Raw genomic sequence first — 27,287 nt, forward strand, 5'->3', positions numbered from 1 at the left:
CCTTGCTGTTAGCAGCATAAGAATCCATGTGATCTGCTATCACAGCAAAGAGGTGAGCAGTGCTAGACCTAGCTCCTTCGGAGCCAAGGGCAAGCTTGCAAAGCTCCCCAACCACCCCGTCCATCAAAAAAAAAAAAAATAAATAAATAAATAAAAAGAGAGAAATCAACACAACTTTGCTAACAAACAATAATAAAATAATCCTCGTCCTGGTTGGCTTTTGCTTTTCCATTTTCTTTTATTCTAATATGCTCTCCAAATACTCTTCACAACATCATACCCAGAAATGATCTTGCATGTTCTGACTGTGATGATCCCTCACTGATAAACTGGATGGACTACGTGCTCCCCCTACTACAGACCAACCAGTAGCATCAGTTCTTTGGGATCACTTTGCCTTTATGTTGGATTGTTTGGAGGGGGTGGGGGGCAAAACATCTACAGACCCTATAGGCCCCTATGTCAATAGGAGGATCTGCCACTGGAGGCAAAGAACATGAAGCTCTGATAGAATTTGTCATGATTAAGGTCATTACCTCTAAGACTGGTAGGGAATCTATTCACATGGCGCTTTATCTTTCATTGTTTTCTCTAAATTCTTGGAAATCCACTTAAGCCTGAGAGACTGTTTTTGTACCAAGGAGAAACATGTCATTAACCCCCAATGGAAGATGCTGTTATCTCTTTGGGAAAAAAAATATGTGATCAGTGACGTCTGAGTCTGGGACCTTCTGGCTTTTGGTGGGAGAAAAACTCAGACATATCATCGGCAAATATTTACACTTGCCAATACTCTGATGATTCCCAAGCATTTTTAGGGAAATAGTTGTTAAGGCTTCAGCATCATAAAATCATAATAATGGCCATAATGTAAATCTGCTGAGTATGAAATGTCTTCCAGGGACCCACATGCAAACAGTATTTAAAAATGAGACATTTTTACAAGGCTTTAAATCAGCAGTGGAGCCATGTGTTGATAGAGAGAGAAAAAAAGAAGAAGTAAACTGTCTGGTGCTTCACCCCAGGTCTGCGAGACCTCACAGTAACGCCACAAACTCCATTATAATATACAAGACTGACAATTATTTTCTGAATCCTGGTGGGGTCCCTGCAAGCTGCTGCCTCAGCAGCGACATTGTGCGCCACATATCCGCTTCTCCATGTCATTCTCTTCTATAAACACTGGTCACTGAGTGAGAGGTGGATGGGACAAGAGGGGACTAATTGTCGGACCAAAGGCAGATGTGGCAGATTAATGCAGGAAACATCTTCATTTTGGGCGCATAAGTTTGTGTGTCTGATTTAAACATTTATGTTAATGGACCTTCTGGCAGCTCTTTAATGCTCTACACTCTCTTGTAAACAGCCTCTTTGCAAATCCATCATTGGGCCATCCTGCAATGGAAAAAAAACCCCAAGCTGCACAAGGAGAGGGGAACAGATAACACCATTCCACATCAAGACAAGGGGATAACAAGACTTCAGACTTACAGAGGCGGCTTGAGCCAATGCTGGCAGAATTTCCCCTGATCAGCATTATTGCAGCCAGAGTTTAATTTATAGAGCTGAGCCAGTCCTGTTTTATGCGTTTGTTAGATTAATGTGCAGTCATACTTTTTTTTCCCTGCTATAGTCTTTGATCAAGTTCAATTTATTGGGATTAACCTGAGGTTCAAGCGTGGTCTATGATCCATTTCAAGTCATTACAAGAAGCCTCTATTTTCTCCTGCTGTGACTGAGTGTCCAGTCCTTATAATTAAACACAAGTTTAAACTGTCAAATCTGTCCTGCAATTATGACGATTCTTTAATGACCCTTTGCTGTAACATATTAATGTCTTCTTATTTTGAGCCAACTTTTATACCTTTGACTTTGCACCAGGCCCCTCAAATTAGCATGTGTTAATTGTTACCTAAAAATGCAGAGCAGTGCTGTGATAAATACTACTTTTCACTGAGACACAAGAGAAGTGCCTGATTGTGCCGTGGTGTTAATACGGAAGCATGTTGTACAGTCAATGTGTCACCGCGCTGTGTGAGTTACAAGACCCCACAGTCTGCGCAACTTTCCATGGACCCTGCTGCCCCCACGCATTTCACACTCCCACCTCCCTCTGTGTGACACCTCAGAGCACGCACATGCATCATCGCGTCATTGATGCCTAATTGATACTTCCCTATTTATTGTCACCTTCCCTCTCTGTCAGCTGACTCGGTTCTCCGTGTCGCTTTGCATTTATGGACTCCCGGCTGCCTTGATCTCGGTAATTAGAGTTTATGTGCTAATTGGTGTAAATACAAAGATGGGAGTTGCAGGCGAACACTTCACACCGCGGCTATAAATTGTGGCTCTGATAAGTGTGGGTTGCAGTGCTGAGGGGATAGAAGTGTCTCTAGGAAACTGATATTTCTGTCACCAGCCCTCATCTGTCTTTACACATTCAAAGCGCAGTACAGCTTGAAAAATATTTGGACAGCTTAAGACATTGTTGCATGGCCTGGCTTAGAAAGTCTCATTTACCTCTGAATGTCAAATGTCATAGTTACTATTTCAAGACCAAGTTGTAAATTTAATTGTCAAGACATGAAAGTGTTACCATTATGGATTAAATGAAATATAGTTCTGCATTTTTATCAGATCTGAAACTGCTTCCTTTGACTAAAGTAAATCAGACACTATATATATATATTTAGAAAACCATGGCATGCAATTACTCATAGAAGCCTGCAAACCTTTCAGTAACACCAGAACCTTGTCAACTTGATTTCTGGTACTGTTTTTCAGTGTATAAGTTATTCTTTGATGTCTTCAGAATTAAAAACATGTTAGTTTGCCTCAATTATGTATATCGGACCGTTACTTTCCAGCAAACTTCAGTCTTTAGAACTCCCATTTAGCTGAGATAAAATGCAAGTTTGTAGCAACGCTGAGAGGAAAACCTGTAAACACAATAATAACAACTGCGTGATGCTTTTGAGTTGTAGGTATCTTCATGATGACTGTAACCTCTGACTTTAATAATAATAATAACACATTTTCTATTTATGGCATTAAAATGCAAATGTAATTGTGCATGAGAGCTGTGACCATGAATACAGACTTACACGACAAAATCACCCTGTATAAAAAGGCCAAAGACAAAAATGTTGGTAATGTAGTTGGCTAAGTTAATAATGGCAATGTGTTCTCATCCCAAATCGTCATTTATTGCTGCTTTGTCAGTGAATTTTTACTTGTAAATATGATGTGATAGGTAATCTCCTGCGTCTGCTGTTGACATTCCAGGATGGTGTGTCAATTTACGTTTGTTATGTGCATTGTGCCTTTTCAAAATAAACATCCGTTTCAACAGGAAATGTAGAGTAACTGTGTATTATATTGATACAGTCTTATTCACAATAAACGTACAGCATGTTTGTTTTTACATGTATTTCCTTAAGTTTAGACAACAAAAGCAAGTGGTTAAGTTAAGAAAAAACATCGCAGCTTAGCTTAAAGTAAGTACGGTTGTTACTGACATAATGTTAATGTCGTGATATACGTCACTAATGTAGAATGAAAAAGGCTGGTGTTTGTTGGATTTGTTGATAATGGTGGTAAAGATGCCAGATATCAGTCTGTATTTACATATTGTTATTACAAAAAGCAACCTTTAAGTGTTAACAGAAGATTAGGTCATTCATAATCTTAAAAATATAATAGTCTTGACAGCACAGCAGGCTGCTTACAGAAAAAAAAATACTAGTAGATTTAATGTTTTGTGATTAGATCCTTTGACAGCTAAAATAACATGAGTTCAAAGCCAAACACTAAAAACAGTCTGTGTGAGTCTCCCATTACTATATAATATGTTTCTTAAGCCATCTGCTTCAAAATGCTCCATTTCACTGAAATGTAAGACACAATTATGCAGATATCAAAAAGCAAACTTTTGCCCTGATTAAAATCAGGCTTGAACCATGTGCTTTTCACATGCAAACACGCAGATGCATGTTCCTTTCCCCCCTTTTCATTTTCAACTTGGTTCTTTTTAAACTCCGTGTTGTCAGCAGATGTCCTTCTAACGGAGACAAAGAAAATGAGAGGGGGCTGGATATCATCAGCATAGAAATGAGCCTCCTCTCGATGCCCCTTCTAAGGCACAGCCACAGCGCCGCTCCAGCCACTGCACTACCTTTTCAACTTGCAAATGACAGTGTCACCAAATGCTATCCTTCCATCAATCAAGTCGAGGGGGTCATGAATATACAAAAGGCAAAGCGGAGACTGGCTGCCTCCCGCAGCTCTACTTGGCCCAATTATACAGGCTCAGCTTTCTCCTGTGAGCTTCCACTTTTTGTTTCAGTCTAAAGGGTACAGTCCTAGGCAGCCCCAGGCTTAATCAAGGTAGGTCACGCATACTGGACCTCTCAAGTGGACTGCAAATGCAAGTTAAATGTGGACACCAAATGTCATCTTTCTTTTACATCATTACTGCTGGGGGGCAAAGACAGCAGGGGTCAGTTCTGCACCCCTATTTTCTGTGCACACTCTGCCACATCCCATGTACTGAAGTCCTCCCCTTTACCCAAACACAAGACCAGACCACTAGGCCGCTGCAGCCCCCTCCTCCCCTCTCTCTGCGGCAGCCTCCTTGCCCCTTTCTTTACCCCAGCTGTCAGATCATAGTAGTGAATTAGCATTCTAACGGATACGCCTCAACCCGGGGATGAATTAGCACACAGGAGTAACTAATGACCTCCCTGCTGAAAGTGGACCTTATAGTCCATGGCACAGCTGATCAATACCATCGCTTCAGCTCAGCTTATCCTCTCTTCTCTTTTTCTGAAATCCTTTTACAGCCTTAAAAAATACACCAAATTGTTACAGGAGCCACATGTTTATGCTTATTAAAATATACATATAATAAAAAAAAATCAAAATAAAAAGCTTGAAACTCATCAATACACCTGAATGGCGACAGCTGAACACAAAGCACATCAGTCAATAACGTCTCATTGTTACATGTTCATTGTGATGGAGAATGTAAACAAGGCAAATCTATGTGTTAATGTAAGTAATGTTAACAGATAGCATCAATCACTGAATACAGCGATTGTGTTCTTGCACTGTGTTGACAAAGCGTTGCGCGAGCTGACTAATCAATCATCTCATTAAAACTGATGATTCTAATTGTTTTTGATGAGTGTGGCACTGATGCAAAGGTTAGGACCATTTTGTTGCATTGAAAGCTGACTGAATGTGTTATAAATTTGTCACATAAAAGTGTGACACTGATGAAGCACGACTGGACTTTCTCGCCGCACCACTTAAAGAATGACTTATTTGGGAATAAACAAACTACATAATGGCCATTTTCTGCCACAGACAGAGAAGTCAGTGACAGTGCATATGGCAAAAACATGAAAAGAACTCGCTGTCAGGTTTGTTTATCAGAATTTAAGACCTTCTCAAAAAAAAATTTGCAGATAAAATATGTTCAGGCTTGAAATAGATGCGACAAGCAGTTTTGAACAAGCTTTGATCAGCTTTTTTGATGTGTTAATGTGTCAGCTGAGGCGCAGCAATCAAGCCACAATAAGTCTCGGAGGAGTGTGAGAAAGCAGAGGGTTAATGTGGGCCTACGGCTGAGAAAATAAATTACTCTAAATATGTAAGTGGACGTTGGAATGGGCCCTGTAAGAGCAGAGTGGGTTTGGGTAAACCAACAGTCTGTCTGCAGTAATTTATAGACAGCTATGATAAATACTATTTGTCCATGACAGTCACATGAAATAATAAACCATGGATGGCGATAAACATTACTAAATCCTGACACTATTGATTTATAATGTCTAACAGTGACATCAAACCAAACAACTGACAGAAACAATGCCAGGGCTTTAGGAGCAGTTTGTCAACTATTAATTCTGTCAAAGGGGGTTTCGCTCTAAGCCGAGAGAGCTTGTCTTGCAGTTGTCAATCCCTTCCCTGGAAACGACTGCAGCACGTCCGCGGGTAAGGGCCCTAGGCACTGCTCCGTTAGCCCTAATTACCCCCATCCCTGCTTTGGCAACGACAAGACCAGCCTCTATTTAAAATGCATGTTAATTATGCAAATTATTAATTGGGCTGGTGCTTGAGGATTTGTGTTTATGCCCGGATTAGAGTTAATAACTGTATCAAGCTACGTTTTAAGCCTGACCTATGACAAGTAATGCTGAGGTGCTGAAAGGGATATTTTCCAATACATTACCCTCTCTTCTCTTCCAAGTCCATTCCCCATTACAGCAGGCTGAATAAATGACACACAGATTCTCCTACCTCGCAACAAGACCCAGACAGTTTGGATCTACACCGTGCGCTGTATAACAACATACCACAGTGCTCTGTGAAACACTCTCGTGGAAATACAGCAGTTTGTATTTGCTGGTAACTATGCACACATACGCGCACAAAAGACAGACCCCTGAACACACACACACACGCACACACACGTACACACACGGTCACAGATAAACAGTTGAGGGTCTTATTTCACGGCAATCCAGGACTAGCTGTCAGGCTAATTGCACACACCTGTGATGGGGACCACACATGCTCTGTCACCACCTGCCATGGAGAAGAGTCAACAACAGTCTGCACTCTGGTCATCGAGTTATCATCAAGTTCAAGTAGATATCATAAGAAAGCCAAATGTCTTGTACTCTGTTCCAGTCATAAAACCCTTTAAACAACATGCTCAGTGGTCATACTTGTTTGTAGAGATTTAACAAGTTAATAGTGCACACAGCAATAACTCTTACTCTTACACATACATATCTCCAATTTTCGCCTTATACATTCATATGGACTGTACTGTATATGTCCCATGTAATTGCGACTGTGTTCATTATGGATTTGCCTCAGCTCCACATCCTGTCTGAGCTTGCCAAACCTTTGGGAGCTCTGGGAGCGCTCGCTCGATAGGGTTAAGCTTGAGTTTGTGTGCCGACAGTCATGCATGAACTAGGAGCTGCTACACTATACCCAAGAGGTATGAAAGGAGTATCAACTGCCAAAACCTTGGCATTAGAAGACCAGATAAACACTTCATTTATCATTGTGTTCTCTCTTTTTTTAAGGTTTTTTTTTTTTTTTACAGTCCACAACACAATGTATTGACGTTTCACACTGATTTGATGGTTTGTAAGTGGAAGGCTTGCCATGTACTGTTGACAGTTTTAACGTGAGTGGTAGCCTTTGATATGATCAAAGGCTCCAGGTGAAGTTTTATATTGTTGTCAGATACTGTTAGATAACTTTTGCTATCAGCATTAAAACATTAGGTAGTTGTATTACGCCTGAAATGTACCTGAATTCTGTGCTATCAAGCTAAAACAGCTAGCTTACTAAAACTGTATCTACTAAAACAGTTTGCTTATCACAACCATGGATGTATGAAGAGAACTGGATCAAGTATTGGAGACAGGGCTCCATTCGCTCCTATGACAGTTTCTCTATGGCACATGAAGCCAAAAAAGTATCCCAATAGTGAGTCATTTTGCGGGGGGGTTGTGACACTCAAAAAATTCATTCACTAATTTACAGACGCTTCTTTCCCAATGTAAGTCTATGGGAAAAAGTATTTTGGGCCCAATGACATTGTGTGACGGATCCGAGGTTGTAGTTACATCGTTTGGCCACTTTGTCAAATTAGCTTCAAAGTCTGGTGCCCTTCCTGGGATCCTGATTAAAACAGCTAACCTAACAGCTAAAGTTAGCTTACTAAAATGGTTTGCATATTATAAAAGCTTGCATACAAGGCTTAAAATAAAACTCTGTCATCTAATTTCCATCCAGTGTTTAAACTCCTCAACAACAACTTAACATCATTTTGGAACTTTTTTTTTTTTGTTGTTGAGAAAATCAGACTCACTTTATTAAACAATAAACAGACTGCAGAGGGTGTCGTCCCCAGTGCCAGCCAGTCAGCAGTCTTTCCACTTCCTGCCACGACTGAAATGGTTAAGGGCGCATTAAGCTGTTTTGCTCAATGGCCCTTGACCAATATAAAGAAGTACTGAGATAGCATGTTCTGATTTATGCCCTGTGAAGACATTATGAATGCATGCAAGCACATGCATGAACACCAACCAAGTCACTGAAAAATAAGAAAATGTAATAAGATAGATAGATAGATAGATAGATAGATAGATAGATAGATAGATAGATAGATAGATAGATAGAAATAAAATGAGGCTAAAAGGGATGAAGGACAAAATCTGTAAAATTGTAAATAGACTTTCCATTTATTTTCAACACAACCTTTTGTTTGTTGGATCTAAATTATAGCTTGATTAAAGTCTAACAGAGGGCTACAGTAAATCCTGTGTGAATGTTTGCTGCAGTTCCTCTAAAATGGGAAATATTGATCAGTATGATTTCCCTGGGTACTAGGGAGCTGTAGAGGAAGAGTGAGGGACATTATTTAAGGGACATGGAGCCTAAGTTGAAAAAAAGGGAAAAGGAAAAAAAAACCTGACATTATGGTCCATGCCTTGAAACATGACTTAGTCTGAGTGGCCTTTGATGGTAAGGCGAAAAGGTAGTTCATCATTGTCTGCGTGGGAACCAGGGGGGTGGTTGTCTTGTGTTGATTTTACATTATTAATTTGAGGCACACAAGGTCATTGGGGCCGCTATAGTCATGAGAACCAGTTGTTATCTTAACACAGCTGTCGGGCTGAATCTGCATTGACTGATTATGCCATTGATTGGTAACACTGTGAGAGGGGAGCCTTTAGGATACTGCTCTGAAGTCAGAGCCTTTGCAATGCTATGATTGTCTTTTGCTACAGAAAACATCCCCTCAAAACTGGCCTTATTATCTGTATTTTACAGTCTCTGCTGCGATAACTAGCACTGTAGCTCCAAGACTATTGTACAGCCATGCCTCAGACACCTTCAATCTGCTGTTAGCAAATCAAATGTAAATGTCAAATTGTTGCAAACATATGCTAATGCAGGAAAAACCTCATGTGTGAGGGTAAGGGGGGTAGAAACTAAATAGAAAATAAACATTACAAAAACTGTGAAATCTTAAACAAAGGGGGTTGAATCCTGAGCAGCTGGCATGGAATGAACTCTTCTGGAGAGGGAATGCCAGTTTCAGAGCGCCCCGAGCATCGATTTGGAGCCAAGGCAGTAAACAGCTTTTATCAGCAATAATGATGGCATAATCCCAGCTAAAGAGGAAAGTAGCATATGGTGCAAAGCTTACAACTGCAATCCCAACAAAGTAGGGGGGATTTTCATCACTTTGTCCACTTGAAAGACACTCTGCCAATTCATTTTTTTTTCTCCTTCCAAGGATCATAATCTACACAGTAAAATTAACATAACTTGTGTAAAATACAGACATTTTTCTCATCCATTGACTCTGGCTCAGTATGATTTATCTCCATAATGTTTAACTGTACTGCAAACACTAATGACATGTACACATCATAGTACATACAGGCTTTACAAGGTGACAAGCATTGCCATATGAGCTACCAGGGAGTCACTGTCCAACATAATAATATTCTGAATTTGATCATGCTCATATAAACAGTATATTCCGTTAATTAAGCCTAATTCCAAATTTAGCATTTTCTGATGCGCTGGTATTAGTAGAGTTTTTGGAGCATTCTTTGGACTTGTATATTGATATTGACCCAACTGTTGGGTCACATGGCATCTTGCTTGTTGATGGTCAGGGATTTTTTGTACAAAAAACAACTTTGCAACAGTTTAAGGCAGGGGTAGAGATGCATGTCCAAAAGAAAAGCCAACATTTCTAGTTGTAAGAAGAAACACATCTACTTTTAAACATTATGAAAGACTTCGATAGATTTTTGGATATGCGCAGATATCGTGACATGATCTTTTCAAGAAGGTGCTTGAAAGAATGAAAGAGGAAGGCTATGTTTGCAAATTTGAACAAGTCCACCATCGCTGGAAACTGAAAAAAAAAAAATCTTGGCACAAGCGACACCTTTCCATATTCTGACATGATAAACATCATGTTATTGCATGTTATTGGAGTATACACAGCTGAATGTAAACAGAATATTAGTGGAATATTCATTTTCATTAGCCAGCATAGTAAACAGCTTAGTGGGGAGAATGTCTTATTTAGAGTAAGGGTAAAAATTGGGATATTTTGTGCATGTAAACCTAGCCAGTTATTCTGCATTACAATCCTATACGTATGAAGAATGGCCATAGAAAGCAATCCCACAGCAGCAAATTAAAAACGAGTTTCAAACAGTGCATATAGCTGCCACCTACGCTGAAATCAAACAATCTTTGCTGCGACGTCTATATTTCACTTGTCAGTTGTATCCTCCTTCATTAAACCTATCAAGTCTTCCTTTTGATCACACAACCAAGGCCAGAAGACAGCTCTTTTCCAGGAAGAGTGCAACGCTGCCAAGTAGCACTCTAGACTGGCTTCAACCTCTGTCATTGATTTTCCTCCAAGCTGTGACCATTCATTGTTTGTGACATTCTCCTGTCGGCTCTTTAACACCCTTCAACCAAATCAATTTCATATTTTTGTCAATGCCTTGCAACTGCATGAGCCAGATGGGAAGGGACGTCACATGATTTAGGATGTCGATTTTCTGGCAACAGTTTTATCTGCAGTTTTTACAAGACTTAGAATGCTGGCACGATGAGTTTATTTAAAGACATGTAAGACAAATAAGCTGGCGTGCATTATTAAAGAGATGAAACAAATAGTCATTAATCAATTAGTTGATTGACAAGAAATTAAAAGGCAAATATTTTAGTAGTTGTTTAATTATTTTTTATGCATTTTATGCATTCATTCATATTTTCAGATATAGATGTACACACAATACTGCAAACATTGACAGTTTAACACAGGGATGGGCAATATATTGATATTATATTGATATTGTGATATGGGACTAGATGTCATCTTAGATTTTGGATATTGTAATTCATCTTAAGACATCTTAAGCAATGTCTTTTTCTGTTTTTAAAAGCTGCATTACAACTTACTAAACAGTTGTAGCTATTCTATTATTTGCCGTCTATTATTAGACATCATATCCACATTACTGTTGACTATTTATCAAAAATCTTATTGTGTAAACATTTTGTAAAAGCTGCAATTGTCAACTCAACGCAATATTGACATAAAGCTGTTTGGTCAAAAATATTGTGACATTTGATTTTCTCCAGATTACCTGGCTCTAGTTTAGCAGTGAAACCTTATAATTGCATCAACTAGCCAACAAAAGAAACTGGCTTGTACATTGTCAGAAAATGGTATTACTGATGACAACAGCAATGTTGATATAGAAGCTGAGTGTCTCTGTATCATTTCTGTTGGTTTTCAAAATTCCAAACCTATTTATAATCAGCAGTAGTAGCAGTAGTAGTGGACATGTCAAAGTGAAGCCAAACAGCAAACTTCTTTATTCCTCAACTCTAACAAATGACTAAATTTATTTATTTATTTACGTCTTCATAAGCCTTGCAGACCATCTAGCTCTGCCCTCTATTATATTTCCAATATCACACACTAACAATGACAACAATAATAGCACCAGTGACCTTGACTTCCCGTCTGGACTCTAAGAATAATATTTGATAGCAATATTAAGTGCAACAATAATGAGATGAATATTCCCCATTTAGTGTAGACAGCTTTAGGACAAATTCTGAAGGGAGAGCTGCCTGCTGCAGCTACATGCTGGTCACTCTTAGTTGTCAGGGCTGATTTATTGCCTCCTAGCTGTTCAATTTCACATTTTGTCCTCGTCATATCCCCGACTCATGATCATTCTGCACTGACCCTTGTAGGGCAGGCAGGGAATATTGATAAAACAATTATCTGCTTGCCGTTCATTTGATTTTCCATTTCAATTACGGATTGGAGGAGGCAAAAAGAAAAGATTGCAGCATTGATTTTTTTTCCCTACCTTACAACAGGAAGGAGGCAGGCTTTGATGGGATGCTTTGGTGACATGGAATAGAGGCAGGGGAAGTGGGCAGTAGCTTTAGGCGCTATGCCTCTCTTTTGCTGTTGCTTTGCTTTATGGACCGTTTGTGAATTAAGTATAATCTAGCATAGCCGACTAATGGTATTTTAAAATGTATAAAGACATACAAACATTCTGTCTCCTTTTTTATGTTATTCCATACACATGAATCCAATTTGAGTGAAGGTTAACTGACTGATTATTGATTTTGACGATTCAAATGTGATGAGCGCAATAGTCCGGGCATGTCTCTGTTGGGAACCAGCATGTTCACGCTGCTGCTGACCTGAGGTAAACACTGTATGTGCCTTGCACTCTGGAGGCCAAAGGACCCAAAGGTCATAGCAGTTTGTCAGCGACACCATTCCACTCTCTCCCCCTTTCTGATGGTCTGCCACTGTCTATTTGTCACTCTTAAATGACAACAGAGTTGCATCATACTTGTTTTTCCTGCAGCACTGACACAATGCTCCACCACCTCTACATTGTGCAATATTGCACTGTGATGGAAAGCATAGTGTGGGGACGATTTGAAGGCAAATACGACACAATCACAGCTGTAACAGATAAAGAAAAAAAAAACATAGAAAATACAGTAAGAGATTCAATTGGGGGAAAGTGCATGTTAAATGTTGAGTTTCTTCAGAGCAAGCCACGTCAAATGAATCCATTACCACATAAAGTAAATAGATTCTTCTGTAAATGATTTGGAACATTGGTAATGGGTAAAGACCTAATGGGAATCCTGGTAAAATAGCCTTTGGGGAGCCTGGGAAAATCTGCCTCAGTGAAGTGGCCGGCTCTTGGCCAAAACCCTGTGTAGAGGGGAAGGGGGGTGGAGGGTGGGAGGGGGGGGCATAGACTTCACACAGATGACAGAAAGTGAGAGAGGGAGAGGGAGACAGACAGAGAAGGGTAGGAGAGAGAGCAAACTCTCAAGGAATCTCCACCCATGGATGATGTTAAGTTCCACTGTTGAGCATAATCGCGAAAAAATGCTGAGGACTTGAAAGGGCTGATGATAATGCTATTGCTGTCCAGTGATCCAGCACGGTCACAGGCAGCAGCAGCAAGGCACAGTGCTGTACTACTTCCTATACTGCAGTCCGCTTCGGCGAACACGGCGGCTCCCAGGGGATTTCACATGGCTGACCTTAAATAAGTTTGGCTTTGATCAAAGTTTAGCACGATCGGCCTTGCTTGCTACAGATCAGGGGATCAGGGAGATGAGACCTGGGCTAGGAGGTCCTGGCAAAGACTCCTTCCCAAAGCTCCAGTGCACCCTTCCAACACCGGATTATGTTGGGCAATTAAGGTAATGAACTGGCTAACGTAACAGCGCATAATGATCCTTTTTATCCTCGTTCTCTAAGGTGCCTCTTGTAGTCTCTCTGACACATCTTTCTCTGTATCACTTAGAAACAGTTTTGAATTCTATTTTGTGTCCTGCTGGTTGGCGTTCCCAATACAGGAAGTGATATCACAGGTAATTCAAGACAAAAGAAAGCAGCCATGAGGTAGGGCTGTGTGTAAAACAGACAGTGATCAGGAGTACAAGTAGAACAGTGGCGCTCTTGTACGTGGTTAAGGCAGTAAGGAGAGGCCGGAAAAGTGAGCAGAGGATTGGTTAAAGACGTAGAAAGCACCTGTGCGTGCATTTGCCTGCACTGGTGTCCATACAAGTGAGCGAGCAGGCCTCGCGTCTATCTGTGTGGCAGTGAAAGCCTGCATTCCAGTTCCCCCAATCAACCTCCCACCCCATCAGTGCACAACTTGTCTGCCTGCTCCCTTTTCATTTGAACACATTTTCTAGCCAAAAATTTCACTTCAATCTCACCTCATCTCTCCATACTACATTAACCCCTGGCAATTGCCTTCCAAATGACCCCATTAAGCTGTAATTGCCTCAGCAGGCCTGCTCCCTCGCTTGTAATTCTGTGCAGCGAACCCACCAGACGTTCCCCCGGCATTGTTTCATGTTCTGGCTCCCATCAGCCAGTTCAGACGCTGACCCTCCCCCCGCCCCCCCCTTTACTCCCCACCTCCTCTCTGTCGTGGCCGGAGCTGTTGGTGCTCACCACTAGCAGTGGCACTGGCAGACTCTCCTCGTCTCCACAGTGAGCTCACACAGGAGGCGCCGTGCCCTCACTTCCTCCTCACAAGCTACACTCACTGTCAATTACACAAGCACATACACTCACTACAAGAGGCCTAAACAAAATAAACCTCGACTTGGCTTTACATGACGTCATTCGGCTGTCTTTATTCCATAAATACAGCACATGCACGGTGCACTTATCTCTCTGACTCATGATGAATGTTAGCAACAAAACAAGATTTGTTTCTTTCGCTGTTCAGAATTTCTCTTCACGTGTCAATTACTGAATTAATTGTGGCATAATATTTGTGTGTTAACCCGTGATTTCTCTCTTCAGTTGTCATTAGGATGCTGTTGGGTGCAGAGAGTACAGCCTGGCGATGACACCCGCCATGGCACCTCCCAGCACAACTTCACCTTTTCTGTTCCCACTAGGGAGCTGATGTCAAGACTGCTCAACTTTTTGACGAAGGCCTCCGCGGATAACTAACGCACAAATGCGGATAGGTGGAGAAAGCGATCTTGACAGTGATGTATTGCAACTAGTTGCAGGTGTCAAAAAGAAGATGCTCTGCCAGCCATTGGCGTGCATGCTCTGTATATATGCATGCATGCACACGTCTGTGCCCCTGCATGTTTTTTTCTCAATGCACGTCCCTCAGCACATCGCGCATGTGAGTGTGTGTGCTCGCCCGACATTTGATGTGTGTGTGCACATGTGCCTGTTTATGATGCCTTTAAGCCTTTACATGTGACCTGCGATGGGGGGACTCGGACTAATAATCCATTCAACACTCCCTTCATCTCAAGCAGCACATCCTCCCTGCCGCCCATAACAGATTGGTTTGCTCATAAAGGCTCTGCGCTGCCACAGACTCACACACTGCCTCTGTCTGCTAGTCACCCTATAGTATAATCACACCATCTTCAAACATATATCTTTATTCATTTATAAAAAGCTCTTAAGGAAAGTGGTACAACGTATCAACAAAATACAGATATATCGATATTCCTTTTTTTACACTGCAGCGATTTCCTCTGATTTGAAACGTGGTTTCTGAATTAATTCTCAGCCTGAGATACACAAGCTTCCTCTGAACACACAAACCTTCAGAAATGCTTTAGATCATTTCGTTCTCTCGTTGCCCGTTTATTTAAATTCATTCTTTTTCCTAAGCAAATGTTCCCAGGAATATCAAGGTGTTTTTGTTGCAAAGCTCTAACTGATCCAGGGGGATTTGCTTCCAACAGCCTGTCTCTCCCTCGCCTTTCAACACAAAACTCCGTGCTCCAATCAAAATGAACCACCAGGGACCCCCCTTCCCTCCCCCCTGAGCTACGCCTGCTCCGAGTGCTGTGATAGCAGCCTCTCTGCCATTGATCGCGGAGTTTAGCACAGAGCATGCATGCCACCGTTAGCAGAAAACAAAGACCTCTCTCCCTTTAATAGTGGCGCACGCCGTTAATGCAGCTAACGTCTTCTGTTTTCCTCCGCCCTGAAGAATGAATGAAAGAAAGCAGATAGCAATTAAAAAGGTTAACTAGGGTCCACGTCGAGTCACAACTCATCTTTTTCACACAAATCTTTTTACCTCATAAACAGATTGATATTGTTTGGAGGTGCACATTCACTTGCCACAAGTGATAAAAACATGCATTCATGTCTTACTTATAATTGTGTTCCACATTGCAAATCTAATTGTAGACACTGAATTCAAAAAGGAAACACAGCTTTATTGATCCACCTAACACAGACCAGGAGGATCTCATGAATTAGGAATGAGATAAATCACCATTAACCCCAGAGAACCCAGCTTGTGGTCGACCACTGACATACCGCGCTGATCTTTTTTTTTTTTTTTTTTTTTAATAATCAGGATAATTCTTCCTGGCAAAGTATAAATATAACTCTTCAATGAATACAGCATGTGTCTGTTTATTTAATCAAGGGCTGATTTACTTGTGACAGAGAATAAATTCTTCTATTTTCTGTGAGCCTCTATAAAATTGCCATCATTTTTAATTAATTCTTAATTAAAATATATTACACCACAGCTTCTACCCATCTCTCTTGATATTCTAACATAATCAATTCAGAACCATTTACATATCATTAATTAAAAGCTTTCCTCTCTCATCCTTAAAATCATAATGAGGGCCGATTCCTCATTAGTAACCTATAAGGGAGAAAATAACAATACAGTAGAGAATGGATGGCGCATTCCACAGTGAGTCCTTTGTCTCTGAGTTTCTGAAAAGCATTTTTTTTTTTACGCTTCTCAATTGGATTTAAGAATTACTGAGTCAATTTTGTAGACTCAGTGAAAACAAGTGAAGCAACACAGGCTCCCTTAGTATTTATTTGTGCCTCCGTGCTGCTTTAAAAAGTAAAACAAAGTCAATCATTGTCATCAGTTGTATCGAATTTGGACTAATTTCTATTTAAACTGCAAAGAGCTACAAAGTTGAATTTATCATTACGTGCTTGCAGCTTTTTCAAACAGTGTATGTTCAGGAAAAAATATAAATATAAATGAAAAGTTTTGTCATTTGAAAAAAAAAAATCCTTCAGTTACTGTATACACAAATTTGATTGTGTTCTCTAAATAATACACCTGTGAACAATGATGCTGGACTAGAATAAATAAACCTGCTAACCTTGGACTTTGTTTACAATGAGCCTGCAGGAAAAAACAAACATGGCAGTTTGAGTAATAAACAATTCTACATGAATATAAAAGCCAGTTCAGTACTTGTTGATGTGCCATCAGACTGCATAATTCAATTTCAGTGTACGTTTTAAGTGCACCTATGCAAACGACGACCTAAGATCATTTATTATCCAAGACTTAAAGAAAGCCAACACGTGCGTACTATCTTTCCATCTTGAGCTCTCTCTTAAAGAAGAGTAATAATATCAAGTAATGATAGGTATTGTTATGCCGAGGATCAGGCATATCCTGATTTTTATCGGCTGTCTCTCACAGGTGCTCCGGCGTTACTTGTCAGGACTGCATGTCTGGGTCTTCCACATGTCAGATAAAAATCGCTGCACTTGGTGTTTCGGCAGCCTGACAGCAATTTATTTGAATGTTTTGTCACACTGGTGTTGGTGCATTTTGTGTGGGCTGCTCACCGGAATGGCAACAGCTCGTAGCTTCCTGACACTTGTGCGCGTGCCCACACACACACACACACACACACACACACACATGCATACGCTAACACACACACACACCTGGACTACCACAAATTCACAGATGCATATGTGCTGCATATCTACACTGGATAATTAAAACCTGTGTATGAAAAAAAATAGTGTTGGTAAACTGAATGTGTTCGTTAGTATATAACACCCAGGTGACACTACATCGTTAGCACACTTTCAAAAATATGCATTTTCATTTACACCTCCATGACCACACACACACTACCCTATATGAACCCAAAACAAAATGTCACAAGCAGCCAGTAAACAGGCTATACCAAGGTGAAACTGGAAAAAATATGTTATACATTTACATGTAAACCCGCTTATTATTTTTTACTTTACAAAGTAAAGTCCAAATAAATAACAGCCTTGATTCAGAGCATGTTAAACACAAACCTCGCTGCAATCTTGTGATTCTCTGCGCTGACATGGAATATTGAGTAAGTTAATGAAATCCTCTCAAAGACAGGAACTCTATTTTTACACCATGATAATTAAAGTACGACACAGTTATAATTTACAGCCCTCGCTTAATTGCATAGGAAAAGTAAAATGGGAGAGGTCTATGAGAGGAGATTAAAAGTGTGCCTGTGTGTGTACGTGCGTGCAAGAGCGAGTGTGTGCGCGCGTGTGCCTTTTCATTCAAGAAGAGTGAACGTAAAAGAGCTTCCTGTGCATCTAAACAACGGGATTGTATCTTTTAGCATCGTGGAACGTATCAGAGATTAGGTAATGAAATATGCACTGTCCTATTTTTCTGCTACCAGGCCCTTTGACAAATCGAGTACAATCCAAAATCTCCATAAATCACTATTAAAGACAAGTATATCATCACCAGCGCATATATCTTCCCCAGCCTGACCTGTAGACTAATGAGAAAAGGCCCAGACTATCTTGTCTGATTAATTAATTCAAAATGTCGGCTGTTATTCAAATGTGAGGCTGGTGTTATTTGAATAACACTTGACAGCGACGCCTGAAGAAATAATTTCTGGTTTGTGAGGCTGCTGCGGCATTACTGATGATGGCTCATGGAAATGTTAGAAGCCGAGGAGTATTTTCTCCCTCTTCGCCGGTCCTCTCGCTTTCCCTCCCTCACCTTCTCAGTCATGATAGCTCCAAGAAGTATTTCATTACTTCAACCCCCCTCCACCCCCCCTTCACAATTATGGCTCTTACTGGTTTTTTCCACTGTCTGTCCTTTCTCTGTGTTTGTATTCCCTCCCACAGCCAGCCCAGATCTACAGGGCAGCGCTTTGGCTCTGCAAGAGACATGCTGGCAAAGAGGAAGGTCATGGTTTTTACAACTGCAGCTCCCCAATGCTGACAGCCCGTTCTGCCAAAGTGACACACTCTGTTTGGCTTTCCCACGTTCATAGAGCTCTACAGCACTTCGTCTTTATCACGGAGCACACACACACACACACACACACACACACACACATTTAATCAGACTCAGAGCTGCATTTCCTGTCAATGTGCAACAAAATGATCACACGTACAGACGTAATCACAAAATATCGCAGCAGACAGAAGTGGAAATTATCCTACTCGCTGGTGCATTTTTCCTTTTTCTTTTCTTTTTTTTTTTTTTTTTTTTTTACAAAACCCAGTGGATTGGGGGTAGGAGGAAAAAAAGGCACTGGAGAAAGAAAACCATGAAGGTACGTGCTAGGGCCTAGGGGCAGTGCACACCCCTCTATCGCTTCCCTCATCAAGCATGGATTCTAATCAGGGCTGGGGAGATATAAGACGCTCAGTCATTAAATAAATTAACTCTGCCACTCCATGCTCTCCTTCAGCACCCGTGAGAGGCCCGCCGTGCTCTGCATACTTACAGAGGCTGCGAGCTTCACGCACCTCACCTTCACGCCACAACCTAGCAGGCCTGTCATCTCACACACACTCAAACACACACACACACACATACACACACACAGGTTAAGAACTAATCTTGAATATTTAGAGAAGGAGAGAAACCACACCCCCTGTCCCTCAACAACTGATGTTCACATTCACGTAGAAAGCTTTTACATAATTGCATTGAAAGACCAAAAACAACCTTCGGGACATTTCCTGCAAAGCATGCAGGTGTGCCCTACAATTTTGCACAAAGAAATTGAGCGATAAATAATCTCTGAAGACCAATGCTGATTCACGGGGTCGGTGAGACGGCGTAGACATGAGGGGTTTTTTGAGGATCTGTGCAGTGTGCTGCCATTCATCAAGAGGAAGCAAGTGCAGTGACGAACAGTAAGAGAGCTCAGTGTCGGCTCGGATCACTGACACAAACAATCAAAGCTGACACAGTCTTCGTATAGCACCTGCCACTCCGGCAACACAAATAGATCAATATGAGGGGGAACTCATTCACTGTTTAAAACTCATATCCCTGCACCCACATCATCTTCCAGATGTAAGAAAAAGTGCATGCTTAATACATATCAATCACTCTGACAGAGGAAATGCTTATTTGAGGAGCCAACGTGAGGCAAATACGCCGTGTCAGCAGAATGTCCGTTGTCAAAACTTGCCATTTGAATTTTTCAACGGCATTGTGCGGAGACAAATGTCCTTAGAAATCCCTCACATTGCAATTTATATCATTTTAATGCGTGCTTTAATTCTCCATTACTAAGAGAGGAAGTACCTGGGAGGGTGGAAACACATTAGAGAAAGTAAGAAATGAACAGAAGGGTCTGGGGATCTCTCGAGCAGACACAATTAAATATTCATGTGTCTCCTCCTAGGACACAACAGATACAGATCATTATCATGGCAACAGCACACCACCATTTTGTTCACACGTTTGGCTCCGAATCAATGTGTATGTATGAAATTCCATATGAAAAGAAGACACGGTCAGATATTAACTTAATTATTAAAATTAGAACTGCATCTTTTTGAGTGCAGATTTTCACTTCAAATGATCCTGCATGAGTTCTGGAAAAATATATCTGTATTTATCAGAGTGATATTCAGGCTATTAATTATTACAGTTGAAAATGTGAGTAGTGAATAACAGGAATGATACACAGGTGTGTGTGTGTGTGTGTGTGTGTGTGTGTGTGTGTGTGAGCCACATGCCATGGGACAATACACTGACTCCCAATGTTAGTGAATCATTCCAAAATTCATTACAAGCGCTCGGCCCTTTCCTGCCTCCTGCTTGAGGAAAAGGCAAGAGAAGAATAGCAGTAATGTACTCTGGATGACCTCCACTTTCTAAAGAGAGGAGAAACCTTTTTTTTTTTTTTTTTTTGCTTTTCAATCCCCATCAAAGAGGAGCAAAAAAGGAGGGACAGCATTCCCCTGCTCGCCGTCATTAATCATAGCTTTCTGGGAGCAAGCGCATATTAATTTCTGTCATCCCAAACATCATTTGGTATTGTTATGCCACGGCTTAGTCCTCATTCACCAGCAGACGCCGGCCCGTTCCTCCTGGTTTGAGGGAAGACAGGGCCTGTGTGGCTGTGTTTCAGAGCAAGAGGCCTTTATCCCTGGGGCTCTGACACCAATTAAGCCATTTCACCGAGAGACGAAAACAGGGCCCGCCGTTTCACTGTAACATGAGCCAGCACCTAGCTGCTGGCCCCTCGCCATCTTTCCATTACTTCAGACACAAGAATATACTTCAAGGACTTCAGAATATAAAAAGATGGGAGCGGATGGTCATACTTTACTGACCGCTGCCAAAGTTACAAAGGGAGGAATTTTCAGGTGTTTCACACTGATCAGCAGCAGCAGCAGCAGCAGTCCAGCCTCTCTGTCATTAGCTCCAGTAACACCGCTACTTTAAATGATTCTACATACATATTTATATTCACAAACAACAACAAAACAGTGTGATAGTATTTTTCCACAACTGATAAGAAAAATGCTCAGTGTGCATTTCTCTTTATATCTTTCTTTTCCCCACAGTTGCCTTTTGGCAGGCAGCAGAGTGGAGCTTGTCTTAGGGCTAAAGCAGAATAATGCAAGGTTTGTTATGAATTAAATATTAGAAATCTTAACACAGCAGCCAATAAGAATTATTTGCCTTATTAAAGCAGCAGAAGACGCTGATTAAAATTTCATTGCATTGCAGTCTTTTTCCCATTTCTGCCTTCAATATATCATTGTAATGTATGAAACATGTGGAACAATGGCATATGGAACAATGGGAAGAGGGGCTTCATTTCCAAGCTCGCAAATGAGGAAAAGACTCCTTTTTTCCCCCTGTTTTTGGAAAACAATCTTGTATAAAGAAAAGAAAGGTGACAACAATGTGTCATTCTGTTTTCATCGAGTAACAAGCTGCAGACTGCTGCGGTGTCAAAATATTACAAATGAGATTTAAAATGTGTACGTTTACTGACTTCTGCCTCTAATTCTTTCATCACTTCATCTACGGAGATCCATCACCTGTAGGAGTAACAGCTTCACACACACATGACAAAACAGTCTAAAATACAGGCATTTAACTGCCTACAGAAAAATGTAGAAGTATATCTGTCAAAAAGATTAAATAGAGGAAAGGTTACTCGAGCAAAAGCGGAAAGCAGCGATGAAGGCAGGATTGTTTTCAGTGTTCTTGCACTCACAAATGATAGGTCATTTAGTTGTCCACATGTAATGTGTACAGAGTAAATGAACATTGTGGTGTCTACTGTCCCATGAGGAAAACTCTTCCCTGAAACACTAGAGCTAATGAAATAGGGACCTATAAATAGCAGAGTCATTACTGAGAGAGGACTTGCTTTGCACCAGTCTTTCACTCTAACCCTTTTTACACTAATAACCGGCTCCATGGCATTACATGGACTTGGCCATCGGGTGACACAGTAATGAACATCATGACACAGGAGACTCAGGGAAAAGTTAATGTTTAAAAAAACATATATTTTTTTTAACTTTAAACACATACAGGGTATAGCTGAAAGCTGACATACACCCTAACCTTTACCCTATCAAACATAAGAGCACTAAAAGATCATTTTAACTTTTGCAACTGTGTGTTTCATTAACACATGTTGATTTAATTTTGTTTCTGGTGCCAAAAATCACTGAGGAAGTGCAACTTGATTTTTATTTTTATTTAGTTTTTTTTTTTAATTATTCATTTTTATTTTATTATCATTATTATTATCATTATTTTGGTTAATCTGCTTCATTGGATGAAAAGTGTAAAATATGATCTTTACTCCAAGCAGTGGAAATCCCACATTGCATCTCCTTAAAAAAGGAACATTTGGTTTAACTATGCCTAGCAGGTCAAAGGTCTCTCACTGTTTTGACAGAGAGTGCAGCCTCAGTGATGCATGAAAAAAAAAATCCTCGCTAACTCGTGCCGACAAGACAACAAGTTGTATCGTTCACGTTTAATCTATTTCTACAGGGGGTCATAGTTTGAACTGGCTTCTCCCTGTCTGCTTCAGGTTTATATTTCTACATTCAGCGACAGACAGACGCCTCCAAAAGCAAAAGGGGCATGCAAAGAGTCTCCAACAGCCACGCTCCTACTGCTGTAAACTCATTTCAATCAATCCTTCCTTTTTGCATCCCAAGCAGCCTCTGCTGGCTGCCACTGCCTGAAGATAACTATTTCACCACCTCTGTCATGCCTAATTAACAACTCAGATGTACAATTCAGAAATTTCGCAATTAACCTACTAAAATATTGTTGGAGGATGCTAATTGTTATGCCAGTTGCCATAAAGACTCATTTGCATAACGTATGTGCAAAAAACAATTATGAGCTGTTGATCGCGCAGGAGCCCGCAGAAAGCGCTTGGAGCGATGGAGGGGGAAGCGAGGGAGACGTTTGCAAGATGGGTGCTCGTGTGTGCAGATGGAGGGACAGCACTGAATCATCGTACAAAAAACCAGATTTGAGGAGCCGTGCGTGCAGACACCAGGCAGCACCGGTGCAGAGGCATCTATCTCCACAGCACAAAAGCATTTACCCTTCCAAATGAAACTGATGTGTACATTCTTGTTTTTTTTTCTTTCTTTTTCTTTTCTCCCCTTTCCTCTTTGTCTGGCTTCTTCTTCTTTTCATCTTTGCTGATGGGGAAATGGAGGGTATTTGGGAGCTACTTAGATAATAGCCACATCTTCCCCGGTCCCCCTCGTGCTTTAGAGGAGGAAGCACTAGTGGCCCTGCCATTGAGCCAGTCAGGAACCCAGCTGTGCGCGAGCCATTCGGCACAACACTATCTAGTCACTGCAGCCGCATCACTGGGGCTCTCTGAGACAAAAAGCAGCCAAAGTCAATTGTCTCTCCTGCTGAATAGCTTTCTGTTCTCTGTCATGCATTTACTGGAGCTTTTTCAGCACTGAGAAAAAACCCATAAGGTAGAAAAATAACGTGGAAATAGAAAATATTTTTATGTTCCCTGGCCTGTAAGAAGGAATTGTTATTTTTAACCGCAGCTGCTATAAAAAATTTAATTAATAAATTAAATAATAATAATTATTATTCTAACAATTAATATTATTATCAATAATAATCATGATAATAATAATAACCTTATCATTAATATTATTATTATTAATAATAACAACCCAATTGAAATGAGTGGGGTCATTAACTTTGTCAGGGAACATTGAAATTAATGTTTCCTGTAGATTTCAGAAATGCTTACCTCCTCAGTCCTAACTCTATTTACTCCAGGTAATGCTTTTAGTCGGCCTTGCATGTGGTTAATTACAGTCTCATCCTGAACTGTATTTAATTAACACAGTCTTTCCTAGCTGAACGTTACATATAACGTGGACGACCCATAAACATACATGAAAGCACGTTTAGCCGCTTTCAGAAGCCAAATCAAACGTGTGCAACAAAACGCCGACATTGGCTTGGACTGTGAGTGTAGTCCCTCCCTAATCCACTGCTTTAAACACTGGATCGGAGCATTTATCAGGCTGAATCTGCCACACACTCTCTCTCCCTCTCTCCCTCCCCTACCTCTCCAGACCCCCTGTTTCTGAACCTGATGAGTCAAAGGTCAGGAAAACAACAAGTCAATACGCAGCCAAAAGAAGCGCCATGCAGCTGAGAGAGCTGTGGAGAAGGCTAAGCCTCTCTGTGGCACTCCGTGATTTAGCCTGTAATAGTTTTCTGTAATCTCTTTCTATTGATTAAACCTCACATCAAAGAGGAGTCTTGCTACAGAACCTCTCTTTTCCTGGTCAGAAATACCATATGGAGGTAATCTTTCACCTTTGTTATTCTTGCCGCTCCCGCTGCTGCTGCTGCTGTGAGCCTCTCTTCCAAGCATGAGAGCAAGACAAGGGAGTAGCCAGCAGGATAAAACAAACCCCAGCGCAGAGGAATAACTGCAAAACTCATCTGAATCGCAGGCAATTTTCACTCAATGCATTCATTGTCTCCTCGTGCAGCCTGCAGGGGGAAAGGTACGTGAATGTAACCTTTGTCCCGAAACACTTAGAAATGTGAGAATGAAACATTTTAATTGTCATTTTTTAAAATGTATGTTCTTAAAGAGAAACATCACACACTGAAGGACAAAGAACTCCATTCGCCGACCAGATCTCAGGTTTAGCTTATCTAAATGCAAAACCAAGAAAATTTTGGGGGGAAAAAACCCTCCTGCTAAAAACACTCAATTTAGTGACAGGCAAATGACTTCATGCTGCCACTTAATCTCATTTCTTGCATAATGCTCTCTAATTAGCATATCAAAGTGAATTAATACTTCTAGGGCATTAGCAATGCAGAAATATGTTGTAGCTCTACAATAACAAGTTAGAAGAGAGCCAGAAACTTCCAAACACCCTTAAAAAAGGCTTCAGAATATCTCACTGTTTCTAGAAAATGCATTTCTTAACTTGGACAGGGAAATCAAGAGTATGACCGTTCTCACCACTTTGATTTCGTCTCACCATTGATCACAAAATAACACTTTGAACATAAACACTAAAAGCTTTGAAGCTGAACCCTGAACTCACTATTCATGCGCTCACTGGACAATAAGTCTCGATAACATGATACATGTGCGCGGTAATTACACCCATGATTCTTGGACCGCTTTCAAATTTATTATTAAAAGTCACTTCCAGCCAACTGGTGGATCCCATGGCTAAAAGACAGCGGCCCCTGTGCCATCTGAACGGACATGAAAGGGGCCAAGGAAGCCCCTGTGAACGATGCCACAGGAGCCAGTGAAAGGCTCACTGTGTGCTGGAAAAACAGGCCGGTCAACAAGGCCACCAGACCAGCTGAGCTCTGTCAATGGCTAAGAGGGGGAGGCTGTGACTCTAAACCACAGGTTAACCATGCACACACACATACACACACACACACACGCTTGTTCTCCCTCTCCTCCTCCGTTTCATCTCTTTCTCACACACACTCATTCCGGGGAACATGCACTCTTTCACACACATACATGTGCTATATCTATTTAAATTTTGCAGATGCCACTTTGAGTCATTTAAACTCAAGAGCTTAGTTCAAAAACACTCAAACTGGAGACGTCACACAAGTTTTGACAAACGTGAAATTAGAAGTTTTAGTTTGAAGTTTTAAAATAATACCACTTCTCTAATATTTTTCACACCGAGGTCGACAGCACGTTCCACTGATGCAGCAATGTTTCAGCGCTGGTAAAATGCTTCTAAATCAAATCAATGATTGCACACAAAATAAAAGCTGGCATCTTGCATGATGTGCGATCTGCATCCTCTGGTTTCTCTCGCTTGGTCTCTTTCATTGTCTAAACTCAACAGGCACACACACACACACACACACACACACACACACACACACACACTGAGCAGAGCACCTCGGCTAGACTGTGGACCCTCTGCCTGCCCCTGTGGACGCCACCTGTGTTGGGGAAGTTCATAAACTTTTATGATCTCTCCCAAGCCAATTTCCTCATAAACTGCACAAAGGTCACAAATCTGACAAGGTTTGCTAAATTACACCAAACGGGCAGCGTTGTTTCCTTCATATTCTCACATTTTCTTTAACTGAGAAAAATACATTACTTGGAGAATAAAAAGTGATGTGCAGCAGTTTGAATATCTGAGGCATCTGTGCAGCAGCACTTTGTCTCTAGTTTCAAGAACAGAACAATCACACAAATATAAAGTATAATAAATATGGTCTGTGAAGAGCTGTTATCTCTAAAAATCAATTTTGTCTTCATTTAAGAATTTAAAGAGATGTAGATTCTGATATGTCCCATACACACTGTGGGGAAAGTGTAGAAACAGAAATCTTTCTGCTCTAAGGTGCCTTTAAAAATATATATACTACAGCAAAATTTGAGCTAAAAGAAAAGTTATAACACACAACATGAGCAATAATTTCAGCTGTCTCTCATATATGTGTTAATGTACGCATAGACTGTAAGTTTTCAACTCTATTCATAGAAATCTGCAGAGGTGATGCTTATTAAAAGCAACTGCACAATATGCAACAAAATATTTTTTCTTTAAATACATTTTTTAAAATATTTTTCTACAAGCTGATTCTCTTATTTGCATTTAACAATGTTTGACTGCCCACATTTGTAGGACAGGAGTCTGCATGCAATTGGAATACAATTATTGATTGAGAGTGTGGTTGCCTCCATACGTTGAAAACGTGGCAATTGTTGTCAGGTTATAAAGCATGAATTCATTGTGATCTCAGCTATGTAGAACATATGCTACGGGATTTCCCCATCCTGTTCGGTGCCAGGGTAGTGAGGGTGAAAGCTGGAGCGCACTTTCTGTGTAAATCCAAGCAACCAGTGCTGGTACATGATGCTTCTGCAAAAACAGTGGAGGGGGAGAAAAAAAATCTACCTTTGCTATGACAACAGGATTGTTTCTGTGTGGCACACTGACATTTTTTTTTTTTTTTTTTGGAAAAGTGATTGATTAATTTGGGCAGAGGTCCCCTGTAACCTGGATGCAGGCTGCCATCGGATCACAGGGGAGGTAAGAATGTCTGTGTGCGTCTGTA

General features: G+C 40.8%; 1 protein-coding gene across 10 annotated transcripts in view; it reads right to left on the reverse strand.

The window, feature by feature from the left end:
* The window catches only part of pbx3b (pre-B-cell leukemia homeobox 3b), a 58,590-nt gene that overhangs the window by 29,142 nt on the left and 2,161 nt on the right, over positions 1 to 27,287 (reverse strand). The window lies entirely within an intron of this gene.

This window comes from Epinephelus fuscoguttatus, linkage group LG6 (genome assembly GCF_011397635.1).
Source record: "Epinephelus fuscoguttatus linkage group LG6, E.fuscoguttatus.final_Chr_v1".
NCBI lineage: Eukaryota > Metazoa > Chordata > Actinopteri > Perciformes > Serranidae > Epinephelus > Epinephelus fuscoguttatus.